Source organism: Marmota marmota, unplaced genomic scaffold (genome assembly GCF_001458135.2).
Source record: "Marmota marmota marmota unplaced genomic scaffold, marMar, whole genome shotgun sequence".
NCBI classification, from domain to species: Eukaryota; Metazoa; Chordata; class Mammalia; order Rodentia; family Sciuridae; genus Marmota; species Marmota marmota.
The window spans coordinates 5988040-5999391 of record NW_026000174.1 but is presented as its reverse complement, the minus strand read 5'-3'; positions in this window follow the sequence as shown (position 1 = coordinate 5999391).

Here is an 11352-nt window from a genome sequence, read left to right as displayed (position 1 = left end):
TGAGGGGACTGAGGAAGGAGAGTTTTCTGAGGCCCATGAGGACATGGCTGCCCTAAAGATAGATTATGAGGAACCTGGCATAGATTCTGTTGAAGGAGAGGATGAAGAAGAAGGAGAATACTAATTACCTGTTCCTTTCAGCTCTGTAGCATGTCATATTTCCAGAACTTCAGCTTCAGGATTAGCTAACAGGCATTAAAGTTTACTGATTAAATTGTTTTCTCTCAATCATGATCATGTCTATCTTTTTTCATATGTACCAGTAAGATCTTTCCATAGTGCCTCAAAGTCTTTAAAGAAAAAGTTTTAAAAAATTAAATAAATAAGCTGCAAATACAACATTTTATCCCCAAATAGTTCTGCATTAATTTCCTTAGAAAAGCTTCTTTCTTTCTTTAGCCCAATATCATTACATTCCTTATTTTAATTTGATCTCTTTGAACTTCCTCTGTTTCTAAGATATATTCTCATGGTTTCTGATTTCTCCTAATTTCTGCTCTTCTTTTATCAGGTTCCACCATAGGGCTTTTTTTTTTCCCCCAAAGCCTTGTCTAATTTAATTTAAAATATTTACAAAAGGTATGAGCCCATGTAGAGTGGTTTATCAGTGAAGATTTAGAAAAATGAGTAGAAAAGAGATATATGTTTATTGTCTAATCTGTATATGCAATAATTCTTAATAAACAGACATAATCTCTAAACTAGGAAATAGTCTATGTTCTTTTTGTCACATGCAAATTTCGTATCTTCCACTGCAATAAGAGTAGTAATGTTGTTAGGATTCACAGTGCAATGACTCTTCGGAACCTATTTGTATTTAACTATATAGATCTTGCTTCTGCAGTTCCCTAATACCATTATTTAATGCTGATTACATTATTTATGATGCTGCATTCATTGTGCCACTATTAATACTGTCTTCCAGTGAATCTCTCAAGGTGAATTAACTACATCAATAATGATTACAGAAAATGCAAGTTCTACCCAGGAAAAGAATAATTCATTTTCTGGTCATATATTTTTATTTGGGCTTTTGTAACATAAGCATTGGACACATATTCCAACCATAACTTCTCAAGCTTTTTAAGCTATAATTACTGCATTCCCAGACTGATCTCTTTCAGAGTTTGCAAACACCCAGGAAGGACAGGCAAGAGGTCCATGGGTGGAACAAGAAGAATGGTTTCCTTTATGCAAGGAATATCCATTCCTCCATCAGCAAGATTAAGCCCAGACCTGGAGAGCACAATGTCACTATCAGTTGGAAACAAGGACATTGGAAGAACCCACTAGCATTTCGGAACAACAGTCTCAAAGGGCCAGCCTGTTATACAGGGTGCTCAGACCCAAGAAACAGATTCAGGAGCTCTGTGGTTCAATTCATATTTCATTCTGCCCAGTCCCTGTTCACTACAGGACAATCAGATCTTCTCTATGCTCACAGGGAACCCATTCACTGTATCCCAACTCTACACAGAAGTTCATGCTAATAGAACCTTGTCAACCAAGTGTACATGCTGCTCTGTGGCCACAAATCCCTCTTGTCTGACAGGGTTGATCCCTCTTACCTTGCAGAACATCCTGACAACGACACCAATTGTCATGTAAGGCACTCAGATTCAGGGTCCTGGCAGGTGGAAGAAGATGTAAGACACAGTAGGATAGTAGACATGTTTTATTCAGAAGTGGGGATAGCCTGCAGCTTCGCATCTAGCCCCCAACCAGTTCCATTTTTGTCCCCTTTTTAACCCCTAGTGTTTTCCATAGGTCCTTTTTATATGTGGGCCAAAGAAGCCACGCTGCCAACACATTACATAAGGGGGCGTGTGATCAGAAGTTTACAACCTTGAGTATACTTGCTGAATCAGAGTATTTCTGTTTTTGACTAACCATAATATAGCTGGTTCCTACTCCTGACTACACACTAAAAAACAGCCTGCTGGAAGCCTAAACAAGAGACCTAAAAACTATAGCCATTTTAGGCCTAACCCAACACAGGTACAGTGACGACCTCCTGAAATCCCAACTCTAGAGGCTGAGGCAGAGGATTGCAAATATAAGGTCAGCCTTGACAACTTAGCAAGATCATCTCAAAAATCAAAAGGACTAGAGATATAGTTCAGTGATAGAGTGCTTGCCTAGTATGCCAAGGCCCTGGTTTCAATCCTTAGTACCAACAACAGCAACAAAATACCTCAAAGGAAACAGGCATGGTCTGACAAAAGATATAAAACCTGCAGGAAACAGATAGGATAAGGAACTGCCATACCCTCGCAGATCAGAAAGAATCCATGCACAGGTTCCCCAACAACTCAATCCCAACAGCCAAGGTTTCCTGCACATTTTCCAATGTGCAAGAAAGTCACCTAAATGTGCCAGCACCATTCTGGTAGCCCAATTATATGCCATATTGTAAAAGAAATAGTGCTTCAGCCAATGGGAGAGATCAACTCTTCAGTTCTAGGGTAATTTCATAGGCACAAGTCCCACAGCTTCTAAGCGTTTTTAGTATATAACCAGGATGGTGTAGAGTGTTGGCAATTATCTCAAATGGGAGAAATTATACTGTCCCAGGTACAACAGTGAGACTTAGAAAATTTCAAGGGGAAGTACTTGTGGTAACCAGATTCCATACAGGACCAGGTCTGGCCTTGGTTAAAGAGGAGAATTTAGAAAACATTGAGAAAAGCACTCCAAAACATAAGCCTCCTTTGAAACATGGAGGCCTTGGCAAGACTTGCTTGCCCAAGTCTCCAAGCTACTTTCTGATCATCCCTTCTTATTGCCCTGGACTACCTTTTTATTTGCCTATGTTTTAAAATATGGTACTTCTTAGTGTTCTATTGTTGTTTCTTTTCTACGTGTACTCCCTGGTTGAATTCATCCACTTATCTACAGTTACCACTCATTGACTGTTTAAATCAAAGTCTGTCTTCTATCTAGACTTTCTCTGGAGACCAAACTTGTATGTTAGGTTTCTGTCTTCATTTAGTTGAAAAACTTTATAATTTCCATGTGGTTTCTTTGACTCATGAATTATTTATAAACATCTCCCCCCTGCCCCACACACACACACCTCCCCCGCTCCCCTCAGATTGGTTTACTAGAGTTTGAACCTCACTCAGGCTAGCCAAGCACTCTACCACTGAGCTACATCCCCATCCATTTTTATTGTTATTTGGAGACAAGGTCTTGCTAAGTTGCCCAGACTGGCCTTGAATTTACAGACCTACTTCCTCAGCCTCCAGAGTAGCTGGGATTATAGGTGTGTACCAATGTGCTCAGCTTGGCCTGAAATTTTCACTCCTCCTGGCTCAGCCTCCCAAGTAGCTGAAATTACAGGCATCTACCACACCTTACTACAAATGTGCTTCTTAATTTCCATACACAAAAGATTTATTCTGGTTATTTCTTTGTGGATGATTTCTCCCTACTTCTCTACCAATTACTGAAAAGGATGTTAAAATCTCCCTCTGACTATAAATGTGCTTCTCCTTTTGGTTCTTTCAGTTTTTATCTTACTTTGAATCTATGTTATTAGTCACAAATTAAATCATGTATCTCCCAGATGTATCATCCTGATTTCATCATGAAAGTCCCTTTTCATCACAGTGTTTTTTGCTCTAACATCTAATTGTCATTACTGGACTACATTAGCTTGGTTTAGGTTAGTATTTGCAATAGGTTATTTTCTGCCTCTCTGTATCTTTTTGTCTTAGATGTGATACAAACTCATAGTTGGGTTTGGATTTCTTGTCTAATTTGACCATCTTTGTCCTCTAACTGTATCAATTAGTCCATTAAAAATGTAATCATTAAAATAGACTTGGGCTTATAGCTACCATCTTACTTCGTGTTTTCTATATGTCCTAATTCAATATTTTATATACTTTCTTTTTCAGTCAATTATTTTTATTATTCCTGGGGGGAGTTTTTTTTCTTCTTAGTTTGGAAGTTAAACACCCTTTGTTTTTACCCTAGGAATTACAACATGCAAACTTATCAAAGTATGAAGCTAATAGTCAATGCTTAAAACCCTTTCCCAACGACCTCATATCTTTTTTTATTTCATTTGCCCGTCTCTCAAATTATATATTTTTAAGTCTTCGAAATATTAGTTTCTATGGTCACTTTTTTGGAGGTTTTTGTTGGTTTGTTTTTTAGATTTGCTCTCATTTTTTATCATATTCTTTATTCTTCATTTGATTTATCTCACATCCCAGACCCTCTGTCACTTTAGTTTGGCCTAAAATATATCCTTCAGAGTTTCTTTTGTTGTGGTTCCCTTAATGCCAAACTCAGTTCTTCATTATTTACTTGATTGTGCTGCTTATTCATATAAAACTGTTTTTATTTTGCCCTGGTTTAGTCAGTTTTTTTGTGGCTGTGACTATAAGACCTGAGCAGAACAATTGTAGAGGGAGAAAAGTTTATTTGGGGGAATCACAGTTTCAGAGGTCTCAATTCATAGATAGCAGGATCCATTCCTTAGGCCTCAAGGTAAAGCTGAATATCATGACAGAAGAGTGTGGCAGAAGGAAGCAGCTCACTTGATGATCAGAATATAGAGACTCCACTCACAGGATGCAAAATATATACTCCAAAGGCATGCCCCCAGTGACCCACCTCCTCCTACCACACTCTACTCACCTTCAGTTACCATTCAGTTAGTCCCTATCAGGATTAATTCACTGATTGGATTAAAACTTTCACAACCCGATCATTTCTCCTCTAAACCTTCTTGGCATTGTCCCACATGTGAGCTTTTGGAGGATACTTCACATCCAAACCATAACATGCCTCAATCTTAAAACTGTTTTCTCTGGGTGTAGAAGTCCAGATTGGGAGTCATTTTCTTTCAATTCACAATGCCATTTCCATTGTCTTCTGGCTGTCATTGCTGTTGGGACATAAGCCTTCTGTCTAATTGCATTTTCTTTGAAAGTAATCTGACATTTTTCTTTTTGGATGTTTTTATTCTCCTTGTCTTTAGTGTTCCTTAGTTCTACTAGTGATGTGTTGAAATATGGATATCTTTTTATTAATTGTTCTTGAAATGTATTAAGCTTACTGAATCTGTAGATTGGTACCTTTTATCAATTCTGCTCAACCATAATCTTTTCAAGTATTGCCTCTATCCCATTATGTTCCTCTTCTTATTCTAGAATTCCAATTAAACAATAAATTACAGATTCTCATTATCTTCTGTCTCAATATTTTTCTTATATTTCATCTTTGTTTTCTTTTGAGTTATTCAACTGTGTCTAAACTATTTTTCTACCTATCCATTATTTTCAAAATTATATATCTTATTTCTAAAGCTAAATTTATTCTTTTTCAAATCTGCATCACATTTTAAGGTTTACTACTACTTGTAAATATTTTCAAGTTGTCTGTTAGTGCTTTCAACACAGTAAATATTTCTGGTCTACATTCATTCTTTTTTTTTTCTTACATACATGACAATAGTGGAATGCATTACATTCATAATTATCCATTCACAGCACAATTTTTCGTAACTCTATATATGTTCACACCAAATTATGCCATTATACGTGAGTTCTCGTATTTTTTTGCATTACAATTATTAAGACACCTTTATACCACAATTTATCATATCTCTGTTTGTATATAAGGTATATTAACACCAAATTCACGTCTTCATACATCTATTTTGTATAATGATGACTGTCTCCTTCCACCATCCTTGCTATTCCCCTTATCCCTCCTTTTCCCTCCCACCCCTATTCCCTATCTAGAGATAATCTTCCTCCCAAGCTCTCCCTCCCTACCCCACTTTGAGTCACCTCCCCCCTTATATCAGAGAAAACATTCAGCATTTGTTTTGGGGGGATTGGCTAACTTCACTTAGCATAATCTTCTCTAATGCCATCCATTTCCCTGCAAATGCCATGATCTTATTCTTTTTTATTGCTGAGTAATATTCCACTGTGTATAAATGCCACTTTTTTTTTTTTTATCCATTCATCCACTGAAGGACATCTAGGTTGGCTCCATAGTTTAGCTATTGTGAATTGTGCTGCCATAAACATTGATGTGGATGTGTCCCTGTAGTATGCTGTTTTTAGGTCCTTTGGGTATAATCTGAGAAGAGGAATTAAACCAGAGACTCTGCATCTAATAGAAGTAGGCCCTAATCTTCATCACGTGGGGCTAGGCCCTAACTTCCTTAATATGACGCCTATAGCATAAGAATTAAAACCAAGAATCAACAAATGGGATGGATTCAAACTAAAAAGTTTTTTCTCAGCAAAAGAAATAATCTGTGAGGTGAACAGGGAGCCCACATCCTGGGAACAAATTTTTACCCCTCACACATCATAGAGCTCTAATCTCTAGAGTATATAAAGAGCTAAACAAGATAAGCACCAAAAAAAACAAATAATCCAATCAATAAATGGGCCAAGGACCTGAATAGACACTTCTCAGAATAGGATATACAATCAATCAACAAATATACGAAAAAAATGCTCATCATCTCTAGCAATCAGAGAAATGCAAATCCAAACTACTCTAAGATACCATCTCACTCCAGTAAGAATGGCCGCTATGGGGCTGGGTATGTGACTCAAGCGATATCTCGCTCACCTGGCATGCGCAGGGCACTGGGTTCGATCCTCAGCACCACATAAAAATAAAATAAAGATGTTGTGTCCACCGAAAACTAAAAAATAAATATTAAAAAAATTCTCTCTAAAAAAGAAAAAAGAATGGTAGCTATTATGAAGACAATAATAAGTGTTGGCAAGGATACAGAGAAAAAGGTACACTCATTCACTGCTGGTGGGACTGCAAATTACTGCAGCCAATTTGGAAAGCAGTATGGAGATTCCTTGGAAAGCTGGGAATGGAACCACCATTTGACCCAGCCATTCCTCTTCTCGTACTATACATTCTTAATAGGCCTACAGTGTCATATTGTTTTCTCCTCATTCTCATTCATGGTGTCACATTTTCTCCTAGACTGAGTTTGGCTGGACTGTGGGAGAACATCCTTGCATGTGACTGAGTTTCCTCCCCAGCTGGGTGTGAGGCGCTCAGACACTTTTAATGTGGCAGAGCTTTCCCCACCCCTCTTGGGTTTGAGAGCTTGTCTGTGTGGAGGCGGGTCTCACCACTGCCCCAAAGATCCAATCATCGCACCTGACCTTGCAACACTGCCCCCTTGACCTTCATTGGATGGGATTTTCCCCAGAATTCTTTGTTCTCCAATAAAAGCCCTCTCCCTAGCGTGCTAGCTCTCTCACTGGCCTCTTCAGTAAAAGTTCCCTGCCCCCCTGGGGAGCTTGAGGCTGAGGATTGGAGGGGCCGTCCTGGAGCTGGTTTAAAGGTAAAACGTTGTCTGTGTCTTTAATTTAAACTCCCTGAGGATTTTACTGCATGACTGAACTGTTCACACCGTCTGTGCTGGCTGCAGACTAAACTGGACTATTTTTCTTTGGGAAATAGTTACAAGAATTCTTTGAGGACTGGAGAAGTGTTTTCTGCGGAGGGTTTCCATTTGTTTCTGCCTAGTGCCTGGAAACACTATCAATTTGTAATTACCTAAACTAGGTTCCCAACTTGAGGGGTTTTCAAATCCACCAAACAGGTGAATTTGAAATAGTTTGTATTGCTAAACTATACAGGAGTCTTCTCCATTGCTTTGGGTTTACATCTGATTCGCCCTAAACTGAGGACCCACTGAGGTCCCACCTTAACGAGAATTTCCTAAACATATTAAGTTCCTTACAGAGAGCAAGTTATGCGCTTTATCGTCTGTCCCCAATACCTTACAAGATGATTGGGTTAAGATTATTACCTGAACATTTTGTTCATATTTTATGGCTAAACCATTTGTAAGTAAATCACAGTGTATGGCCTGCCATGAATTATCATTAAGTAATAAATATCCCAGGATTTATACTCTTTGGGAATGATTCTAAAAATCCACCCCCAAATTTCCAGCTTCTTTTATTAACCTCTTGAAATAATTACTGAATTTGTAAATATTGTACCTCATCAATTCTTAGCATTTTAGAACTGGAGAGACCTTGGAAATCATTTAAAGCAGTGGATCTTATCATGAACTATTCATTTAAATCACCAGGGGGAACTTTTGTTTTATTTTTGGGGTTTTGTTTGTTTTGTTTTATTTTTGGTACTGGGGATTGATCCCAAGAGTGCTTTACCACTGAACTAAATCCCAGCCCTTTTTATGGTAAGACAGGTTTTTGTTGCTGAAAGGCCTCAAATTTGCAGTCCTCCTGCCTTAGATTCCCAAGGATTACCAGAGTGCACCACTGCACCTGGCTACCTAGGGAACTTTAAGAGTATAAAGGGGGTGAGGACATGGTTCAGTAATAGAGCACATGTTTAGGATCTTCTATCCTCAGCACCAAAATAACAAGACAAAAAACAATGGTGCCCGGGTGTTATGGTTTAAATATTAGGTATCAGGAGCCGTCCATGGGTTGCATGTGGGTCACTGCGCATGGAGCCTTGTGGAGGTCTGGGAATGACCAGTGGATGTTTCCTCTGGTCAACTGCCCAGGGACAGTGTGAGTCTCTGTTCCACTCTGCCAGGGTCCACACAGCACCTGAGATGAGTGTGACTTGCCAAGATGACTGCAAGACATCACAAGCAAGACTCTTGCCTTTGAAACCTTATTCCTACCTTTGATGTACCACCTTAAATGAACCACTGGAGCCAATTTGCCTTTGTCAAGTTCCAGAACCCATGTGGACTAGATCTATCAGGGGCTTTGCTTTGTGTAAATATATTTCTGAGTATTTGTGTATTGTTATTCACTAATTATTTGAGATTTTAAGTTTTAGTGTGGCTTACACCCTCTGGGCAGGAAGAAGAACCCCTACTGAGACACTGGCCCTTGACCCCCAATAATTAGGTGCCCTCCAAAAGCTGATGTGTGAGACAATGCAAGAAGGTTTAGAATTGAAATTATTGGGTTATGAGAGCCTTAACCTGGTCAGTGAATTAATTCCCTGATAGGGATTAACTGAGTAGTAACTAAAGTCGGGTAGGATGTGGCTTGAGGAGGTCATTGGAAGTATGCATTAAGGATATATTTTTTGTCCCTAGAGAGTGGAGTCTCTCTTTACTTGATCACTATGTCCTGAGCGACTTTCCTCCACCATTCTTCTGCTGTCATGCTTTGCCTCACATTAATTCCCAAGGAATGGAGCCGGCTGTCTGTACTGAGACTTCTGAAACTGTGAGCCCAAAAATAAACTTTCCCTCCTCTAATTGTTCTTGTCAGGTCTTTTGGTCATGGCAGCAAAAAAGCTGACTAACATACTGGATCTCCTCCCAAACCACATTTGTCAGAATTTGTGGGACTAGATGCCATGTATCAATAGTTATTCACCAGATGATTTTAATTTTCAGCCAGGGTTAAAAGCACCTGATAAATGCAGAAACAGACCCTGACTGCTGTAAGTATTGTTAAAGGTCACATTTATATAGCACAAAATTGAAGTTAGTAAGTGAATCACTTAAACTCTTAATCCAGCATTCTATTACCCCATTGTCATTAAGGGGGCTCAGACCCAGGAAGCAAGGTTCAAGCTCAATAGGTAGAAAATATAAGAGGAAGTTAGGACATAGACATGTTTATTCAGAGTGGTAACAGCCTCCAGCTTCAGCTTTAGCCCCAAGCCAGTTCCATTTAGCCCCCTTATTATATACAGTCAAAACAAAGAAAGGACACTGCCATCAGGTTACATTAGTGGGTGCATGCTCACAAGCAAATGTTTATGATCTCAAGTACAAACACTGAATCAGAGTGTTTCTGACCTTGACTACACACCAACCATAACATAGCCAATTAATGGCCTTTGTCACACACTAAAAACATAACATACTTCTCTGGAAGCCTCGGGAGGAAGCATATTTCTAGCCATTTGGGGCCTGCCCCAACACCCATTCTGCCTCCTTTTTTATTACATGTTAAACAAAGATTGTCAATGTTTCTTTGAATTCAAGGATCCATACAACAAACATCAAATGTTTTCTGTGTACTTGGGTACTGATACTAGAATGAGCAGAAAGATATATACTGTGGACACCTGAGATTGGAAGGATAGTTGACAGAAAAAATATAATTATTATTAACATTTTTTTCTTTAGAGTTGATGTTAAAGCCACTTCCCAGTTTGAAACTTCTACAAAAGGTCCCATAAAATGCTTTATTTAGACTTCAATATAAGGGGGGAATCAATAACTGTCTTTTGTTAAAACTGATAGTTAACTAATAAGAGGAACTACATTATTGACTCTCCTTTTTTTTGCAAGCCAAATATGATACTAAGATAGAGCCATTGAATTAGGCTTTATGATTTGTTTCCTCCTTTACATTGATGTGAATTTTATTTTTAATATAACATAAGAGAATGTTTATTATTAAAAATACAATTTTTTAAGTAGAAAATAGATATATATGCATATACATGTGTGTGTGTTTAAAAATCTACTCTTTAGCCTTAGTTCATTAAGAGATTGTTGCCAAGTGTGTTGCCAATTAATTTCAGTTATTCTGGAGACTAAGGCAAGAAGATGGCAAGCTTGAGCCAGCTTGGACAATTTAGTGAGATACTGTTAAAATAAAATGGACCAGAGATGTAGCTCAGTAGTCCTTAAAGCACTTTTGTATTCAATCCCTAGAACTATAATAAAAAAAGAGAGAAATTGTTATCATTTGAGTAAAAGATATGTAAATTGGGGAATTTTTAAATACCCCTGGTGTTTACCTAGGAAAATATACAAATATAGGCACCTAAATTTAAGTAGAGAAGAAATGTGATGTATATAGTTTTCTACATCACCATCATTCATTTTATTTTTAGCTGCTGGTCTTTAGAGTCAATAACCATTTATTGAGCATGTAGTTGTGCAATAGGACTTGTGTTTGGTTCTATTTTTTTTATTGGTTGTTCAAAACATTACAAAGCTCATGATATATCATCTTTCATATATTTGACTCAAGTGGGTTATGAACTCCCATTTTTACCCCAAATACAAATTGCAGAATCACATCGGTTACACACTCACATTTTTACATAATGGCATATTAGTGACTGTTGTATTCTGCTACCTTTCCTATCCCCTACTATCCCCCCTCCCCTCCCCTCCCATCTTCCCTCTCTACCTCATCTGCTGTTGTTCAATTCTCTCCCTTGTTTCCCCACCCCCTTTCCCCTCACAACCTCTTATGTGTAATTTTATGTAACATTGAGGGTCTCCTACCATTTCCATATGATTTCCCTTCTCTCTCTCCCTTTCTCTCCCCCTACTCGACTCTGTTTAATGTTAATCTTTTCCTCATGCTCTTC